A 21,509-nucleotide genomic window follows, 5' to 3' on the forward strand; every position below is an offset into this window, starting at 1 on the left:
GTTGATACACACAAAGCCTTACAGGCACTTTCAGGCATGATGTGCAAAACGTGGTCATCCAGCTTGCGCGGGTTAGGCTGAGAACTGCGATTCAAGTTCGAACATAGCGGCTAAAGCGAATCGCAACAAGTTAATACACACAAAGCCTTACAGGCACTTTTAGGCATGATGTGAAAAACGAGGTCATCCAGCTTGCGCGGGTTAGGCTGAGAAAAGCGATTCAAGTTTGCACGTAGCGGCTCAAACGAATCGCAACAAGTTAATACACACAAAGCCTTACAGGCACTTCTAGGCATGATGTGCAAAACGTGGTCATCCAGCTTGCGCGGGTTAGGCTAAATGCGATTCAAGTTCGCACATAGCGGCTAAAGCGAATCGCAACAAGTTAATACACACAAAGCCTTACAGGCACTTCTAGGCATGCTGTGAAAAACGAGGTCATCCAGCTTGCGCGGGTTAGGCTGAGAACTGCGATTCAAGTTCGCACATAGCGGCTAAAGCGAATCGCAACACGTTAATACACACAAAGCCTTACAGGCACTTCTAGGCATGATGTGCATAACGCGGTCATCCAGCTTGTGCGGGTTAGGCTCAGAACTGCGATTCAAGTTTGCACGTAGCGGCTCAAACGAATCGCAACAAGTTAATACACACAACGCCTTAAAGGCACTTTTAGGCATGATGTGCAAAACGTGGTCATCCAGCTTGCGCGGGTTAGGCTCAGAACTGCGAATCAAGTTTGCACGTAGCGGCTCACACGAATCGCAACAAGTTAATACACACAAAGCCTTACAGGCACTTTTAGGCATGATGTGAAAAACGAGGTCATCCAGCTTGCGCGGGTTAGGCTGAGAACTGTGATTCAAGTTCGCACATAGCGGCTAAAGCGAATCGCAACAAGTTGATACACACAAAGCCTTACAGGCACTTCTAGGCATGATGTGCAAAACGTGGTCATCCAGCTTGCGCGGGTTAGGCTCAGAACTGCGATTCAAGTTTGCACGTAGCGGCTCAAACTAATCGCAACAAGTTAATACACACAGCGCCTTACAGGCACTTCTAGGCATGATGTGCATAACGCTGTCATCCAGCTTCCGGGGGTTAGGCTCAGAACTGCGATTCAAGTTTGCACGTAGCGGCTCAAACGAATCGCAACAAGTTAATACACACAACGCCTTAAAGGCACTTTTAGGCATGATGTGCAAAACGTGGTCATCCAGCTTGCGCGGGTTAGGCTGAGAACTGCGATTCAAGTTCGCACATAGCGGCTAAAGCGAATCGCAACAAGTTAATACACACAAAGCCTTACAGGCACTTTTAGGCATGATGTGCAAAACGTGGTCATCCAGCTTGCGCGGGTTAGGCTGAGAACTGCGATTCAAGTTCGCACATAGCGGCTAAAGCGAATCGCAACAAGTTAATACACACAAAGCCTTACAGGCACTTCTAGGCATGATGTGCATAACGCGGTCATCCAGCTTGCGCGGGTTAGGCTCAGAACTGCGAATCAAGTTTGCACGTAGCGGCTCAAACGAATCGCAACAAGTTAATACACACAAAGCCTTACAGGCACTTTTAGGCATGATGTGAGAAACGAGGTCATCCAGCTTGCGCGGGTTAGGCTGAGAACTGCGATTCAAGTTCGCACATAGCGGCTAAAGCGAATCGCAACAAGTTAATACACACAAAGCCTTACAGGCACTTCTAGGCATGATGTGCATAACGCGGTCATCCAGCTTGCGCGGGTTAGGCTCAGATCTGCGATTCAAGTTTGCACGTAGCGGCTCAAACGAATCGCAACAAGTTAATACACACAACGCCTTAAAGGCACTTTTAGGCATGATGTGCAAAACGTGGTCATCCAGCTTGCGCGGGTTAGGCTCAGAACTGCGAATCAAGTTTGCACGTAGCGGCTCAAACGAATCGCAACAAGTTAATACACACAAAGCCTTACAGGCACTTTTAGGCATGATGTGAAAAACGAGGTCATCCAGCTTGCGCGGGTTAGGCTGAGAACTGCGATTCAAGTTCGCACATAGCGGCTAAAGCGAATCGCAACAAGTTAATACACACAAAGCCTTACAGGCACTTCTAGGCATGATGTGCATAACGCGGTCATCCAGCTTGCGCGGGTTAGGCTCAGAACTGCGATTCAAGTTTGCACGTAGCGGCTCAAACGAATCGCAACAAGTTAATACACACAAAGCCTTACAGGCACTTCTAGGCATGATGTGCATAACGCGGTCATCCAGCTTGCGCGGGTTAGGCTGAGAACTGTGATTCAAGTTCGCACATAGCGGCTAAAGCGAATCGCAACAAGTTGATACACACAAAGCCTTACAGGCACTTTCAGGCATGATGTGCAAAACGTGGTCATCCAGCTTGCGCGGGTTAGGCTGAGAACTGCGATTCAAGTTCGAACATAGCGGCTAAAGCGAATCGCAACAAGTTAATACACACAAAGCCTTACAGGCACTTTTAGGCATGATGTGAAAAACGAGGTCATCCAGCTTGCGCGGGTTAGGCTGAGAAAAGCGATTCAAGTTTGCACGTAGCGGCTCAAACGAATCGCAACAAGTTAATACACACAAAGCCTTACAGGCACTTCTAGGCATGATGTGCAAAACGTGGTCATCCAGCTTGCGCGGGTTAGGCTAAATGCGATTCAAGTTCGCACATAGCGGCTAAAGCGAATCGCAACAAGTTAATACACACAAAGCCTTACAGGCACTTCTAGGCATGCTGTGAAAAACGAGGTCATCCAGCTTGCGCGGGTTAGGCTGAGAACTGCGATTCAAGTCCGCACATAGTGGCTAAAGCGAATCGCAACACGTTAATACACACAAAGCCTTACAGGCACTTCTAGGCATGATGTGCATAACGCGGTCATCCAGCTTGTGCGGGTTAGGCTCAGAACTGCGATTCAAGTTTGCACGTAGCGGCTCAAACGAATCGCAACAAGTTAATACACACAACGCCTTAAAGGCACTTTTAGGCATGATGTGCAAAACGTGGTCATCCAGCTTGCGCGGGTTAGGCTCAGAACTGCGAATCAAGTTTGCACGTAGCGGCTCACACGAATCGCAACAAGTTAATACACACAAAGCCTTACAGGCACTTTTAGGCATGATGTGAAAAACGAGGTCATCCAGCTTGCGCGGGTTAGGCTGAGAACTGTGATTCAAGTTCGCACATAGCGGCTAAAGCGAATCGCAACAAGTTGATACACACAAAGCCTTACAGGCACTTCTAGGCATGATGTGCAAAACGTGGTCATCCAGCTTGCGCGGGTTAGGCTCAGAACTGCGATTCAAGTTTGCACGTAGCGGCTCAAACTAATCGCAACAAGTTAATACACACAGCGCCTTACAGGCACTTCTAGGCATGATGTGCATAACGCTGTCATCCAGCTTCCGGGGGTTAGGCTCAGAACTGCGATTCAAGTTTGCACGTAGCGGCTCAAACGAATCGCAACAAGTTAATACACACAACGCCTTAAAGGCACTTTTAGGCATGATGTGCAAAACGTGGTCATCCAGCTTGCGCGGGTTAGGCTGAGAACTGCGATTCAAGTTCGCACATAGCGGCTAAAGCGAATCGCAACAAGTTAATACAAAGCCTTACAGGCACTTCTAGGCATGATGTGCATAACGTGGTCATCCAGCTTGCGCGGGTTAGGCTCAGAACTGCGATTCAAGCTTGCACGTGCGGCTCAAACTAATCGCAAAAAGTTAATACACACAAAGCCTTACAGGCACTTTTAGGCATGATGTGAAAAACGAGGTCATCCAGCTTGCGCGGGTTAGGCTGAGAACTGTGATTCAAGTTCGCACATAGCGGCTAAAGCGAATCGCAACAAGTTAATACACACAAAGCCTTACAGGCACGTTTAGGCATGATGTGAAAAACGAGGTCATCCAGCTTGCGCGGGTTAGGCTGAGAAATGCGATTCAAGTTCGCACATAGCGGCTAAAGCGAATCGCAACAAGTTAATACACACAAAGCCTTACAGGCACTTCTAGGCATGATGTGCATAACGCGGTCATCCAGCTTGCGCGGGTTAGGCTCAGAACTGCGATTCAAGTTCGCACATAGCGGCTAAAGCGAATCGCAACAAGTTAATACACACAAAGCCTTACAGGCACGTTTAGGCATGATGTGAAAAACGAGGTCATCCAGCTTGCGCGGGTTAGGCTGAGAACTGCGATTCAAGTTCGCACATAGCGGCTAAAGCGAATCGCAACAAGTTAATACACACAAAGCCTTACAAGCACTTCTAGGCATGATGTGCATAACGCGGTCATCCAGCTTGCGCGGGTTAGGCTCAGAACTGCGATTCAAGTTTGCACGTAGCGGCTCAAACGAATCGCAACAAGTTAATACACACAAAGCCTTACAGGCACTTCTAGGCATGATGTGCATAACGCGGTCATCCAGCTTGCGCGGGTTAGGCTGAGAACTGTGATTCAAGTTCGCACATAGCGGCTAAAGCGAATCGCAACAAGTTGATACACACAAAGCCTTACAGGCACTTTCAGGCATGATGTGCAAAACGTGGTCATCCAGCTTGCGCGGGTTAGGCTGAGAACTGCGATTCAAGTTCGAACATAGCGGCTAAAGCGAATCGCAACAAGTTAATACACACAAAGCCTTACAGGCACTTTTAGGCATGATGTGAAAAACGAGGTCATCCAGCTTGCGCGGGTTAGGCTGAGAAAAGCGATTCAAGTTTGCACGTAGCGGCTCAAACGAATCGCAACAAGTTAATACACACAAAGCCTTACAGGCACTTCTAGGCATGATGTGCAAAACGTGGTCATCCAGCTTGCGCGGGTTAGGCTAAATGCGATTCAAGTTCGCACATAGCGGCTAAAGCGAATCGCAACAAGTTAATACACACAAAGCCTTACAGGCACTTCTAGGCATGCTGTGAAAAACGAGGTCATCCAGCTTGCGCGGGTTAGGCTGAGAACTGCGATTCAAGTTCGCACATAGCGGCTAAAGCGAATCGCAACACGTTAATACACACAAAGCCTTACAGGCACTTCTAGGCATGATGTGCATAACGCGGTCATCCAGCTTGTGCGGGTTAGGCTCAGAACTGCGATTCAAGTTTGCACGTAGCGGCTCAAACGAATCGCAACAAGTTAATACACACAACGCCTTAAAGGCACTTTTAGGCATGATGTGCAAAACGTGGTCATCCAGCTTGCGCGGGTTAGGCTCAGAACTGCGAATCAAGTTTGCACGTAGCGGCTCACACGAATCGCAACAAGTTAATACACACAAAGCCTTACAGGCACTTTTAGGCATGATGTGAAAAACGAGGTCATCCAGCTTGCGCGGGTTAGGCTGAGAACTGTGATTCAAGTTCGCACATAGCGGCTAAAGCGAATCGCAACAAGTTGATACACACAAAGCCTTACAGGCACTTCTAGGCATGATGTGCAAAACGTGGTCATCCAGCTTGCGCGGGTTAGGCTCAGAACTGCGATTCAAGTTTGCACGTAGCGGCTCAAACTAATCGCAACAAGTTAATACACACAGCGCCTTACAGGCACTTCTAGGCATGATGTGCATAACGCTGTCATCCAGCTTCCGGGGGTTAGGCTCAGAACTGCGATTCAAGTTTGCACGTAGCGGCTCAAACGAATCGCAACAAGTTAATACACACAACGCCTTAAAGGCACTTTTAGGCATGATGTGCAAAACGTGGTCATCCAGCTTGCGCGGGTTAGGCTGAGAACTGCGATTCAAGTTCGCACATAGCGGCTAAAGCGAATCGCAACAAGTTAATACAAAGCCTTACAGGCACTTCTAGCATGATGTACATAACGCTGTCACCCAGCTTGCGCGGGTTAGGCTCAGAACTGCGATTCAAGTTTGCACGTAGCGGCTGAAACGAATCGCAACAAGTTAATACACACAAAGCCTTACAGGCACTTTTAGGCATGATGTGAAAAACGAGGTCATCCAGCTTGCGCGGGTTAGGCTGAGAACTCTGATTCAAGTTCGCCCATAGCGGCTAAAGCGAATCGCAACAAGTTAATACACACAAAGCCTTACAGGCACTTCTAGGCATGATGTGCATAACGCGGTCATCCAGCTTGCGCGGGTTAGGCTCAGAACTGCGATTCAAGTTTGCACGTAGCGGCTCAAACGAATCGCAACAAGTTAATACACACAACGCCTTAAAGGCACTTTTAGGCATGATGTGCAAAACGTGGTCATCCAGCTTGCGCGGGTTAGGCTGAGAACTGTGATTCAAGTTCGCACATAGCGGCTAAAGCGAATCGCAACAAGGTAATACACACAAAGCCTTACAGGCACTTCTAGGCATGATGTGCAAAACGTGGTCATCCAGCTTGCGCGGGTTAGGCTCAGAACTGCGATTCAAGTTTGCACGTAGCGGCTCAAACGAATCGCAACAAGTTAATACACACAACGCCTTAAAGGCACTTTTAGGCATGATGTGCAAAGCGTGGTCATCAAGCTTGCGCGGGTTAGGCTGAGAACTGCGATTCAAGTTCGAACATAGCGGCTAAAGCGAATCGCAACAAGTTAATACACACAAAGCCTTACAGGCACTTTTAGGCATGATGTGAAAAACGAGGTCATCCAGCTTGCGCGGGTTAGGCTGAGAAAATCGATTCAAGTTCGCACATAGCGGCTAAAGCGAATCGCAACAAGTTAATACACACAAAGCCTTACAGGCACGTTTAGGCATGATGTGAAAAACGAGGTCATCCAGCTTGCGCGGGTTAGGCTCAGAACTGCGAATCAAGTTTGCACGTAGCGGCTCAAACGAATCGCAACAAGTTAATACACACAAAGCCTTACAGGCACTTTTAGGCATGATGTGAAAAACGAGGTCATCCAGCTTGCGCGGGTTAGGCTGAGAACTGTGATTCAAGTTCGCACATAGCGGCTAAAGCGAATCGCAACAAGTTAATACACACAAAGCCTTACAGGCACGTTTAGGCATGATGTGAAAAACGAGGTCATCCAGCTTGCGCGGGTTAGGCTGAGAAATGCGATTCAAGTTCGCACATAGCGGCTAAAGCGAATCGCAACAAGTTAATACACACAAAGCTTTACAGGCACTTCTAGGCATGATGTGCATAACGCGGTCATCCAGCTTGCGCGGGTTAGGCTCAGAACTGCGATTCAAGTTCGCACATAGCGGCTAAAGCGAATCGCAACAAGTTAATACACACAAAGCCTTACAGGCACGTTTAGGCATGATGTGAAAAACGAGGTCATCCAGCTTGCGCGGGTTAGGCTGAGAACTGCGATTCAAGTTCGCACATAGCGGCTAAAGCGAATCGCAACAAGTTAATACACACAAAGCCTTACAGGCACTTCTAGGCATGATGTGCATAACGCGGTCATCCAGCTTGCGCGGGTTAGGCTCAGAACTGCGATTCAAGTTTGCACGTAGCGGCTCAAACGAATCGCAACAAGTTAATACACCCAAAGCCTTACAGGCACTTCTAGGCATGATGTGCATAACGCGGTCATCCAGCTTGCGCGGGTTAGGCTCAGAACTGCGAATCAAGTTTGCACGTAGCGGCTCAAACGAATCGCAACAAGTTAATACACACAAAGCCTTACAGGCACTTTTAGGCATGATGTGAAAAACGAGGTCATCCAGCTTGCGCGGGTTAGGCTGAGAACTGTGATTCAAGTTCGAACATAGCGGCTAAAGCGAATCGCAACAAGTTAATACACACAAAGCCTTACAGGCACTTCTAGGCATGATGTGCAAAACGTGGTCATCCAGCTTGCGCGGGTTAGGCTCAGAACTGCGATTCAAGTTTGCACGTGCGGCTCAAACTAATCGCAACAAGTTAATACACACAAAGCCTTACAGGCACTTTTAGGCATGATGTGAAAAACGAGGTCATCCAGCTTGCGCGGGTTAGGCTGGGAACTGTGATTCAAGTTCGCACATAGCGGCTAAAGCGAATCGCAACAAGTTGATACACACAAAGCCTTACAGGCACTTTCAGGCATGATGTGCAAAACGTGGTCATCCAGCTTGCGCGGGTTAGGCTGAGAACTGCGATTCAAGTTCGAACATAGCGGCTAAAGCGAATCGCAACAAGTTAATACACACAAAGCCTTACAGGCACTTTTAGGCATGATGTGAAAAACGAGGTCATCCAGCTTGCGCGGGTTAGGCTGAGAAAAGCGATTCAAGTTCGCACGTAGCGGCTCAAACGAATCGCAACAAGTTAATACACACAAAGCCTTACAGGCACTTCTAGGCATGATGTGCAAAACGTGGTCATCCAGCTTGCGCGGGTTAGGCTAAATGCGATTCAAGTTCGCACATAGCGGCTAAAGCGAATCGCAACAAGTTAATACACACAAAGCCTTACAGGCACTTCTAGGCATGATGTGAAAAACGAGGACATCCAGCTTGCGCGGGTTAGGCTGAGAACTGCGATTCAAGTTCGCACATAGCGGCTAAAGCGAATCGCAACACGTTAATACACACAAAGCCTTACAGGCACTTCTAGGCATGATGTGCATAACGCGGTCATCCAGCTTGTGCGGGTTAGGCTCAGAACTGCGATTCAAGTTTGCACGTAGCGGCTCAAACGAATCGCAACAAGTTAATACACACAACGCCTTAAAGGCACTTTTAGGCATGATGTGCAAAACGTGGTCATCCAGCTTGCGCGGGTTAGGCTCAGAACTGCGAATCAAGTTTGCACGTAGCGGCTCACACGAATCGCAACAAGTTAATACACACAAAGCCTTACAGGCACTTTTAGGCATGATGTGAAAAACGAGGTCATCCAGCTTGCGCGGGTTAGGCTGAGAACTGTGATTCAAGTTCGCACATAGCGGCTAAAGCGAATCGCAACAAGTTGATACACACAAAGCCTTACAGGCACTTCTAGGCATGATGTGCAAAACGTGGTCATCCAGCTTGCGCGGGTTAGGCTCAGAACTGCGATTCAAGTTTGCACGTAGCGGCTCAAACTAATCGCAACAAGTTAATACACACAGCGCCTTACAGGCACTTCTAGGCATGATGTGCATAACGCTCTCATCCAGCTTCCGGGGGTTAGGCTCAGAACTGCGATTCAAGTTTGCACGTAGCGGCTCAAACGAATCGCAACAAGTTAATACACACAACGCCTTAAAGGCACTTTTAGGCATGATGTGCAAAACGTGATCATCCAGCTTGCGCGGGTTAGGCTGAGAACTGCGATTCAAGTTCGCACATAGCGGCTAAAGCGAATCGCAACAAGTTAATACAAAGCCTTACAGGCACTTCTAGCATGATGTACATAACGCTGTCACCCAGCTTGCGCGGGTTAGGCTCAGAACTGCGATTCAAGTTTGCACGTAGCGGCTGAAACGAATCGCAACAAGTTAATACACACAACGCCTTAAAGGCACTTTTAGGCATGATGTGCAAAACGTGGTCGTCCAGCTTGCGCGGGTTAGGCTCAGAACTGCGATTCAAGTTTGCACGTAGCGGCTCAAACGAATCGCAACAAGTTAATACACACAAAGCCTTACAGGCACTTTTAGGCATGATGTGAAAAACGAGGTCATCCAGCTTGCGCGGGTTAGGCTGAGAACTACGATTCAAGTTCGCACATAGCGGCTAAAGCGAATCGCAACAAGTTAATACACACAAAGCCTTACAGGCACTTCTAGGCACGATGTGCATAACGCGGTCATCCAGCTTGCGCGGGTTAGGCTCAGAACTGCGATTCAAGTCTGCACGTAGCGGCTCAAACGAATCGCAACACAACGCCTTAAAGGCACTTTTAGGCATGATGTGCAAAGCGTGGTCATCCAGCTTGCGCGGGTTAGGCTGAGAACTGCGATTCAAGTTCGAACATAGCGGCTAAAGCGAATCGCAACAAGTTAATACACACAAAGCCTTACAGGCACTTTTAGGCATGATGTGAATAACGAGGTCATCCAGCTTGCGCGGGTTAGGCTGAGAAAATCGATTCAAGTTCGCACATAGCGGCTAAAGCGAATCGCAACAAGTTAATACACACAAAGCCTTACAGGCACTTTTAGGCATGATGTGCAAAACGTGGTAATCCAGCTTGCGCGGGTTAGGCTGAAAACTGCGATTCAAGTTCGCACATAGCGGATAAAGCGAATCGCAACAAGTTAATACACACAAAGCCTTACAGGCACTTCTTGGCATGATGTGCATAACGCGGTCATCCAGCTTGCGCGGGTTAGGCTCAGAACTGCGAATCAAGTTTGCACGTAGCGGCTCAAACGAATCGCAACAAGTTAATACACACAACGCCTTAAAGGCACTTTCAGGCATGATGTGCAAAACGTGGTCATCCAGCTTGCGCGGGTTAGGCTCAGAACTGCGATTCAAGTTTGCACGTAGCGGCTCAAACGAATCGCAACAAGTTAATACACACAACGCCTTAAAGGCACTTTTAGGCATGATGTGCAAAGCGTGGTCATCAAGCTTGCGCGGGTTAGGCTGAGAACTGCGATTCAAGTTCGAACATAGCGGCTAAAGCGAATCGCAACAAGTTAATACACACAAAGCCTTACAGGCACTTTTAGGCATGATGTGAAAAACGAGGTCATCCAGCTTGCGCGGGTTAGGCTGAGAAAATCGATTCAAGTTCGCACATAGCGGCTAAAGCGAATCGCAACAAGTTAATACACACAAAGCCTTACAGGCACATTTAGGCATGATGTGAAAAACGAGGTCATCCAGCTTGCGCGGGTTAGGCTGAGAACTGCGATTCAAGTTCGCACATAGCGGCTAAAGCGAATCGCAACAAGTTAATACACACAAAGCCTTACAGGCACTTTTAGGCATGATGTGCAAAACGTGGTCATCCAGCTTGCGCGGGTTAGGCTGAGAACTGCGATTCAAGTTCGCACATAGCGGCTAAAGCGAATCGCAACAAGTTAATACACACAAAGCCTTACAGGCACTTCTAGGCATGATGTGCATAACGCGGTCATCCAGCTTGCGCGGGTTAGGCTCAGAACTGCGATTCAAGTTTGCACGTAGCGGCCCAAACGAATCGCAACAAGTTAATACACACAACGCCTTAAAGGCACTTTTAGGCATGATGTGCAAAACGTGGTCATCCAGCTTGCGCGGGTTAGGCTCAGAACTGCGAATCAAGTTTGCACGTAGCGGCTCAAACGAATCGCAACAAGTTAATACACACAAAGCCTTACAGGCACTTTTAGGCATGATGTGAAAAACGAGGTCATCCAGCTTGCGCGGGTTAGGCTGAGAACTGTGATTCAAGTTCGCACATAGCGGCTAAAGCGAATCGCAACAAGTTGATACACACAAAGCCTTACAGGCACTTCTAGGCATGATGTGCATAACGCGGTCATCCAGCTTGCGCGGGTTAGGCTCAGAACTGCGATTCAAGTTTGCACGTAGCGGCCCAAACGAATCGCAACAAGTTAATACACACAACGCCTTAAAGGCACTTTTAGGCATGATGTGCAAAACGTGGTCATCCAGCTTGCGCGGGTTAGGCTCAGAACTGCGAATCAAGTTTGCACGTAGCGGCTCACACGAATCGCAACAAGTTAATACACACAAAGCCTTACAGGCACTTTTAGGCATGATGTGAAAAACGAGGTCATCCAGCTTGCGCGGGTTAGGCTGAGAACTGTGATTCAAGTTCGCACATAGCGGCTAAAGCGAATCGCAACAAGTTGATACACACAAAGCCTTACAGGCACTTCTAGGCATGATGTGCAAAACGTGGTCATCCAGCTTGCGCGGGTTAGGCTCAGAACTGCGATTCAAGTTTGCACGTAGCGGCTCAAACTAATCGCAACAAGTTAATACACACAGCGCCTTACAGGCACTTCTAGGCATGATGTGCATAACGCTCTCATCCAGCTTCCGGGGGTTAGGCTCAGAACTGCGATTCAAGTTTGCACGTAGCGGCTCAAACGAATCGCAACAAGTTAATACACACAACGCCTTAAAGGCACTTTTAGGCATGATGTGCAAAACGTGATCATCCAGCTTGCGCGGGTTAGGCTGAGAACTGCGATTCAAGTTCGCACATAGCGGCTAAAGCGAATCGCAACAAGTTAATACAAAGCCTTACAGGCACTTCTAGCATGATGTACATAACGCTGTCACCCAGCTTGCGCGGGTTAGGCTCAGAACTGCGATTCAAGTTTGCACGTAGCGGCTGAAACGAATCGCAACAAGTTAATACACACAACGCCTTAAAGGCACTTTTAGGCATGATGTGCAAAACGTGGTCGTCCAGCTTGCGCGGGTTAGGCTCAGAACTGCGATTCAAGTTTGCACGTAGCGGCTCAAACGAATCGCAACAAGTTAATACACACAAAGCCTTACAGGCACTTTTAGGCATGATGTGAAAAACGAGGTCATCCAGCTTGCGCGGGTTAGGCTGAGAACTACGATTCAAGTTCGCACATAGCGGCTAAAGCGAATCGCAACAAGTTAATACACACAAAGCCTTACAGGCACTTCTAGGCACGATGTGCATAACGCGGTCATCCAGCTTGCGCGGGTTAGGCTCAGAACTGCGATTCAAGTCTGCACGTAGCGGCTCAAACGAATCGCAACACAACGCCTTAAAGGCACTTTTAGGCATGATGTGCAAAGCGTGGTCATCCAGCTTGCGCGGGTTAGGCTGAGAACTGCGATTCAAGTTCGAACATAGCGGCTAAAGCGAATCGCAACAAGTTAATACACACAAAGCCTTACAGGCACTTTTAGGCATGATGTGAATAACGAGGTCATCCAGCTTGCGCGGGTTAGGCTGAGAAAATCGATTCAAGTTCGCACATAGCGGCTAAAGCGAATCGCAACAAGTTAATACACACAAAGCCTTACAGGCACTTTTAGGCATGATGTGCAAAACGTGGTAATCCAGCTTGCGCGGGTTAGGCTGAAAACTGCGATTCAAGTTCGCACATAGCGGATAAAGCGAATCGCAACAAGTTAATACACACAAAGCCTTACAGGCACTTCTTGGCATGATGTGCATAACGCGGTCATCCAGCTTGCGCGGGTTAGGCTCAGAACTGCGAATCAAGTTTGCACGTAGCGGCTCAAACGAATCGCAACAAGTTAATACACACAACGCCTTAAAGGCACTTTCAGGCATGATGTGCAAAACGTGGTCATCCAGCTTGCGCGGGTTAGGCTCAGAACTGCGATTCAAGTTTGCACGTAGCGGCTCAAACGAATCGCAACAAGTTAATACACACAACGCCTTAAAGGCACTTTTAGGCATGATGTGCAAAGCGTGGTCATCAAGCTTGCGCGGGTTAGGCTGAGAACTGCGATTCAAGTTCGAACATAGCGGCTAAAGCGAATCGCAACAAGTTAATACACACAAAGCCTTACAGGCACTTTTAGGCATGATGTGAAAAACGAGGTCATCCAGCTTGCGCGGGTTAGGCTGAGAAAATCGATTCAAGTTCGCACATAGCGGCTAAAGCGAATCGCAACAAGTTAATACACACAAAGCCTTACAGGCACATTTAGGCATGATGTGAAAAACGAGGTCATCCAGCTTGCGCGGGTTAGGCTGAGAACTGCGATTCAAGTTCGCACATAGCGGCTAAAGCGAATCGCAACAAGTTAATACACACAAAGCCTTACAGGCACTTTTAGGCATGATGTGCAAAACGTGGTCATCCAGCTTGCGCGGGTTAGGCTGAGAACTGCGATTCAAGTTCGCACATAGCGGCTAAAGCGAATCGCAACAAGTTAATACACACAAAGCCTTACAGGCACTTCTAGGCATGATGTGCATAACGCGGTCATCCAGCTTGCGCGGGTTAGGCTCAGAACTGCGATTCAAGTTTGCACGTAGCGGCCCAAACGAATCGCAACAAGTTAATACACACAACGCCTTAAAGGCACTTTTAGGCATGATGTGCAAAACGTGGTCATCCAGCTTGCGCGGGTTAGGCTCAGAACTGCGAATCAAGTTTGCACGTAGCGGCTCAAACGAATCGCAACAAGTTAATACACACAAAGCCTTACAGGCACTTTTAGGCATGATGTGAAAAACGAGGTCATCCAGCTTGCGCGGGTTAGGCTGAGAACTGCGATTCAAGTTCGCACATAGCGGCTAAAGCGAATCGCAACAAGTTAATACACACAAAGCCTTACAGGCACTTCTAGGCATGATGTGCATAACGCGGTCATCCAGCTTGCGCGGGTTAGGCTCAGATCTGCGATTCAAGTTTGCACGTAGCGGCTCAAACGAATCGCAACAAGTTAATACACACAACGCCTTAAAGGCACTGTTAGGCATGATGTGCAAAACGTGGTCATCCAGCTTGCGCGGGTTAGGCTCAGAACTGCGAATCAAGTTTGCACGTAGCGGCTAAAGCGAATCGCAACAAGTTAATACACACAAAGCCTTACAGGCACTTCTAGGCATGATGTGCATAACGCGGTCATCCAGCTTGCGCGGGTTAGGCTCAGAACTGCGATTCAAGTTTGCACGTAGCGGCTCAAACGAATCGCAACAAGTTAATACACACAAAGCCTTACAGGCACTTCTAGGCATGATGTGCATAACGCGGTCATCCAGCTTGCGCGGGTTAGGCTGAGAACTGTGATTCAAGTTCGCACATAGCGGCTAAAGCGAATCGCAACAAGTTGATACACACAAAGCCTTACAGGCACTTTCAGGCATGATGTGCAAAACGTGGTCATCCAGCTTGCGCGGGTTAGGCTGAGAACTGCGATTCAAGTTCGAACATAGCGGCTAAAGCGAATCGCAACAAGTTAATACACACAAAGCCTTACAGGCACTTTTAGGCATGATGTGAAAAACGAGGTCATCCAGCTTGCGCGGGTTAGGCTGAGAAAAGCGATTCAAGTTTGCACGTAGCGGCTCAAACGAATCGCAACAAGTTAATACACACAAAGCCTTACAGGCACTTCTAGGCATGATGTGCAAAACGTGGTCATCCAGCTTGCGCGGGTTAGGCTAAATGCGATTCAAGTTCGCACATAGCGGCTAAAGCGAATCGCAACAAGTTAATACACACAAAGCCTTACAGGCACTTCTAGGCATGCTGTGAAAAACGAGGTCATCCAGCTTGCGCGGGTTAGGCTGAGAACTGCGATTCAAGTTCGCACATAGCGGCTAAAGCGAATCGCAACACGTTAATACACACAAAGCCTTACAGGCACTTCTAGGCATGATGTGCATAACGCGGTCATCCAGCTTGTGCGGGTTAGGCTCAGAACTGCGATTCAAGTTTGCACGTAGCGGCTCAAACGAATCGCAACAAGTTAATACACACAACGCCTTAAAGGCACTTTTAGGCATGATGTGCAAAACGTGGTCATCCAGCTTGCGCGGGTTAGGCTCAGAACTGCGAATCAAGTTTGCACGTAGCGGCTCACACGAATCGCAACAAGTTAATACACACAAAGCCTTACAGGCACTTTTAGGCATGATGTGAAAAACGAGGTCATCCAGCTTGCGCGGGTTAGGCTGAGAACTGTGATTCAAGTTCGCACATAGCGGCTAAAGCGAATCGCAACAAGTTGATACACACAAAGCCTTACAGGCACTTCTAGGCATGATGTGCAAAACGTGGTCATCCAGCTTGCGCGGGTTAGGCTCAGAACTGCGATTCAAGTTTGCACGTAGCGGCTCAAACTAATCGCAACAAGTTAATACACACAGCGCCTTACAGGCACTTCTAGGCATGATGTGCATAACGCTGTCATCCAGCTTCCGGGGGTTAGGCTCAGAACTGCGATTCAAGTTTGCACGTAGCGGCTCAAACGAATCGCAACAAGTTAATACACACGCCTTAAAGGCACTTTTAGGCATGATGTGCAAAACGTGGTCATCCAGCTTGCGCGGGTTAGGCTGAGAACTGCGATTCAAGTTCGCACATAGCGGCTAAAGCGAATCGCAACAAGTTAATACACACAAAGCCTTACAGGCACTTTTAGGCATGATGTGCAAAACGTGGTCATCCAGCTTGCGCGGGTTAGGCTGAGAACTGCGATTCAAGTTCGCACATAGCGGCTAAAGCGAATCGCAACAAGTTAATACACACAAAGCCTTACAGGCACTTCTAGGCATGATGTGCATAACGCGGTCATCCAGCTTGCGCGGGTTAGGCTCAGAACTGCGATTCAAGTTTGCACGTAGCGGCTCAAACGAATCGCAACAAGTTAATACACACAACGCCTTAAAGGCACTTTTAGGCATGATGTGCAAAACGTGATCATCCAGCTTGCGCGGGTTAGGCTGAGAACTGCGATTCAAGTTCGCACATAGCGGCTAAAGCGAATCGCAACAAGTTAATACAAAGCCTTACAGGCACTTCTAGCATGATGTACATAACGCTGTCACCCAGCTTGCGCGGGTTAGGCTCAGAACTGCGATTCAAGTTTGCACGTAGCGGCTGAAACGAATCGCAACAAGTTAATACACACAACGCCTTAAAGGCACTTTTAGGCATGATGTGCAAAACGTGGTCGTCCAGCTTGCGCGGGTTAGGCTCAGAACTGCGATTCAAGTTTGCACGTAGCGGCTCAAACGAATCGCAACAAGTTAATACACACAAAGCCTTACAGGCACTTTTAGGCATGATGTGAAAAACGAGGTCATCCAGCTTGCGCGGGTTAGGCTGAGAACTACGATTCAAGTTCGCACATAGCGGCTAAAGCGAATCGCAACAAGTTAATACACACAAAGCCTTACAGGCACTTCTAGGCACGATGTGCATAACGCGGTCATCCAGCTTGCGCGGGTTAGGCTCAGAACTGCGATTCAAGTCTGCACGTAGCGGCTCAAACGAATCGCAACACAACGCCTTAAAGGCACTTTTAGGCATGATGTGCAAAGCGTGGTCATCCAGCTTGCGCGGGTTAGGCTGAGAACTGCGATTCAAGTTCGAACATAGCGGCTAAAGCGAATCGCAACAAGTTAATACACACAAAGCCTTACAGGCACTTTTAGGCATGATGTGAATAACGAGGTCATCCAGCTTGCGCGGGTTAGGCTGAGAAAATCGATTCAAGTTCGCACATAGCGGCTAAAGCGAATCGCAACAAGTTAATACACACAAAGCCTTACAGGCACTTTTAGGCATGATGTGCAAAACGTGGTAATCCAGCTTGCGCGGGTTAGGCTGAAAACTGCGATTCAAGTTCGCACATAGCGGATAAAGCGAATCGCAACAAGTTAATACACACAAAGCCTTACAGGCACTTCTTGGCATGATGTGCATAACGCGGTCATCCAGCTTGCGCGGGTTAGGCTCAGAACTGCGAATCAAGTTTGCACGTAGCGGCTCAAACGAATCGCAACAAGTTAATACACACAACGCCTTAAAGGCACTTTCAGGCATGATGTGCAAAACGTGGTCATCCAGCTTGCGCGGGTTAGGCTCAGAACTGCGATTCAAGTTTGCACGTAGCGGCTCAAACGAATCGCAACAAGTTAATACACACAACGCCTTAAAGGCACTTTTAGGCATGATGTGCAAAGCGTGGTCATCAAGCTTGCGCGGGTTAGGCTGAGAACTGCGATTCAAGTTCGAACATAGCGGCTAAAGCGAATCGCAACAAGTTAATACACACAAAGCCTTACAGGCACTTTTAGGCATGATGTGAAAAACGAGGTCATCCAGCTTGCGCGGGTTAGGCTGAGAAAATCGATTCAAGTTCGCACATAGCGGCTAAAGCGAATCGCAACAAGTTAATACACACAAAGCCTTACAGGCACATTTAGGCATGATGTGAAAAACGAGGTCATCCAGCTTGCGCGGGTTAGGCTGAGAACTGCGATTCAAGTTCGCACATAGCGGCTAAAGCGAATCGCAACAAGTTAATACACACAAAGCCTTACAGGCACTTTTAGGCATGATGTGCAAAACGTGGTCATCCAGCTTGCGCGGGTTAGGCTGAGAACTGCGATTCAAGTTCGCACATAGCGGCTAAAGCGAATCGCAACAAGTTAATACACACAAAGCCTTACAGGCACTTCTAGGCATGATGTGCATAACGCGGTCATCCAGCTTGCGCGGGTTAGGCTCAGAACTGCGATTCAAGTTTGCACGTAGCGGCCCAAACGAATCGCAACAAGTTAATACACACAACGCCTTAAAGGCACTTTTAGGCATGATGTGCAAAACGTGGTCATCCAGCTTGCGCGGGTTAGGCTCAGAACTGCGAATCAAGTTTGCACGTAGCGGCTCAAACGAATCGCAACAAGTTAATACACACAAAGCCTTACAGGCACTTTTAGGCATGATGTGAAAAACGAGGTCATCCAGCTTGCGCGGGTTAGGCTGAGAACTGCGATTCAAGTTCGCACATAGCGGCTAAAGCGAATCGCAACAAGTTAATACACACAAAGCCTTACAGGCACTTCTAGGCATGATGTGCATAACGCGGTCATCCAGCTTGCGCGGGTTAGGCTCAGATCTGCGATTCAAGTTTGCACGTAGCGGCTCAAACGAATCGCAACAAGTTAATACACACAACGCCTTAAAGGCACTGTTAGGCATGATGTGCAAAACGTGGTCATCCAGCTTGCGCGGGTTAGGCTCAGAACTGCGAATCAAGTTTGCACGTAGCGGCTCAAACGAATCGCAACAAGTTAATACACACAAAGCCTTACAGGCACTTTTAGGCATGATGTGAAAAACGAGGTCATCCAGCTTGCGCGGGTTAGGCTGAGAACTGCGATTCAAGTTCGCACATAGCGGCTAAAGCGAATCGCAACAAGTTAATACACACAAAGCCTTACAGGCACTTCTAGGCATGATGTGCATAACGCGGTCATCCAGCTTGCGCGGGTTAGGCTCAGAACTGCGATTCAAGTTTGCACGTAGCGGCTCAAACGAATCGCAACAAGTTAATACACACAAAGCCTTACAGGCACTTCTAGGCATGATGTGCATAACGCGGTCATCCAGCTTGCGCGGGTTAGGCTGAGAACTGTGATTCAAGTTCGCACATAGCGGCTAAAGCGAATCGCAACAAGTTGATACACACAAAGCCTTACAGGCACTTTCAGGCATGATGTGCAAAACGTGGTCATCCAGCTTGCGCGGGTTAGGCTGAGAACTGCGATTCAAGTTCGAACATAGCGGCTAAAGCGAATCGCAACAAGTTAATACACACAAAGCCTTACAGGCACTTTTAGGCATGATGTGAAAAACGAGGTCATCCAGCTTTCGCGGGTTAGGCTGAGAAAAGCGATTCAAGTTTGCACGTAGCGGCTCAAACGAATCGCAACAAGTTAATACACACAAAGCCTTACAGGCACTTCTAGGCATGATGTGCAAAACGTGGTCATCCAGCTTGCGCGGGTTAGGCTAAATGCGATTCAAGTTCGCACATAGCGGCTAAAGCGAATCGCAACAAGTTAATACACACAAAGCCTTACAGGCACTTCTAGGCATGCTGTGAAAAACGAGGTCATCCAGCTTGCGCGGGTTAGGCTGAGAACTGCGATTCAAGTTCGCACATAGCGGCTAAAGCGAATCGCAACACGTTAATACACACAAAGCCTTACAGGCACTTCTAGGCATGATGTGCATAACGCGGTCATCCAGCTTGTGCGGGTTAGGCTCAGAACTGCGATTCAAGTTTGCACGTAGCGGCTCAAACGAATCGCAACAAGTTAATACACACAACGCCTTAAAGGCACTTTTAGGCATGATGTGCAAAACGTGGTCATCCAGCTTGCGCGGGTTAGGCTCAGAACTGCGAATCAAGTTTGCACGTAGCGGCTCACACGAATCGCAACAAGTTAATACACACAAAGCCTTACAGGCACTTTTAGGCATGATGTGAAAAACGAGGTCATCCAGCTTGCGCGGGTTAGGCTGAGAACTGTGATTCAAGTTCGCACATAGCGGCTAAAGCGAATCGCAACAAGTTGATACACACAAAGCCTTACAGGCACTTCTAGGCATGATGTGCAAAACGTGGTCATCCAGCTTGCGCGGGTTAGGCTCAGAACTGCGATTCAAGTTTGCACGTAGCGGCTCAAACTAATCGCAACAAGTTAATACACACAGCGCCTTACAGGCACTTCTAGGCATGATGTGCATAACGCTGTCATCCAGCTTCCGGGGGTTAGGCTCAGAACTGCGATTCAAGTTTGCACGTAGCGGCTCAAACGAATCGCAACAAGTTAATACACACAACGCCTTAAAGGCACTTTTAGGCATGATGTGCAAAACGTGGTCATCCAGCTTGCGCGGGTTAGGCTGAGAACTGCGATTCAAGTTCGCACATAGCGGCTAAAGCGAATCGCAACAAGTTAATACACACAAAGCCTTACAGGCACTTTTAGGCATGATGTGCAAAACGTGGTCATCCAGCTTGCGCGGGTTAGGCTGAGAACTGCGATTCAAGTTCGCACATAGCGGCTAAAGCGAATCGCAACAAGTTAATACACACAAAGCCTTACAGGCACTTCTAGGCATGATGTGCATAACGCGGTCATCCAGCTTGCGCGGGTTAGGCTCAGAACTGCGATTCAAGTTTGCACGTAGCGGCTCAAACGAATCGCAACAAGTTAATACACACAACGCCTTAAAGGCACTTTTAGGCATGATGTGCAAAACGTGGTCATCCAGCTTGCGCGGGTTAGGCTCAGAACTGCGAATCAAGTTTGCACGTAGCGGCTCAAACGAATCGCAACAAGTTAATACACACAAAGCCTTACAGGCACTTTTAGGCATGATGTGAAAAACGAGGTCATCCAGCTTGCGCGGGTTAGGCTGAGAACTGCGATTCAAGTTCGCACATAGCGGCTAAAGCGAATCGCATCAAGTTAATACACACAAAGCCTTACAGGCACTTCTAGGCATGATGTGCATAACGCGGTCATCCAGCTTGCGCGGGTTAGGCTCAGATCTGCGATTCAAGTTTGCACGTAGCGGCTCAAACGAATCGCAACAAGTTAATACACACAACGCCTTAAAGGCACTTTTAGGCATGATGTGCAAAACGTGGTCATCCAGCTTGCGCGGGTTAGGCTCAGAACTGCGAATCAAGTTTGCACGTAGCGGCTCAAACTAATCGCAACAAGTTAATACACACAAAGCCTTACAGGCACTTTTAGGCATGATGTGAAAAACGAGGTCATCCAGCTTGCGCGGGTTAGGCTGAGAACTGCGATTCAAGTTCGCACATAGCGGCTAAAGCGAATCGCAACAAGTTAATACACACAAAGCCTTACAGGCACTTCTAGGCATGATGTGCATAACGCGGTCATCCAGCTTGCGCGGGTTAGGCTCAGAACTGCGATTCAAGTTTGCACGTAGCGGCTCAAACGAATCGCAACAAGTTAATACACACAAAGCCTTACAGGCACTTCTAGGCATGATGTGCATAACGCGGTCATCCAGCTTGCGCGGGTTAGGCTGAGAACTGTGATTCAAGTTCGCACATAGCGGCTAAAGCGAATCGCAACAAGTTGATACACACAAAGCCTTACAGGCACTTTCAGGCATGATGTGCAAAA

This window comes from Amblyomma maculatum, unplaced genomic scaffold (genome assembly GCF_055883805.1).
Source record: "Amblyomma maculatum isolate TAMU_Amacu unplaced genomic scaffold, ASM5588380v1 scaffold_21, whole genome shotgun sequence".
Lineage (NCBI taxonomy): Eukaryota > Metazoa > Arthropoda > Arachnida > Ixodida > Ixodidae > Amblyomma > Amblyomma maculatum.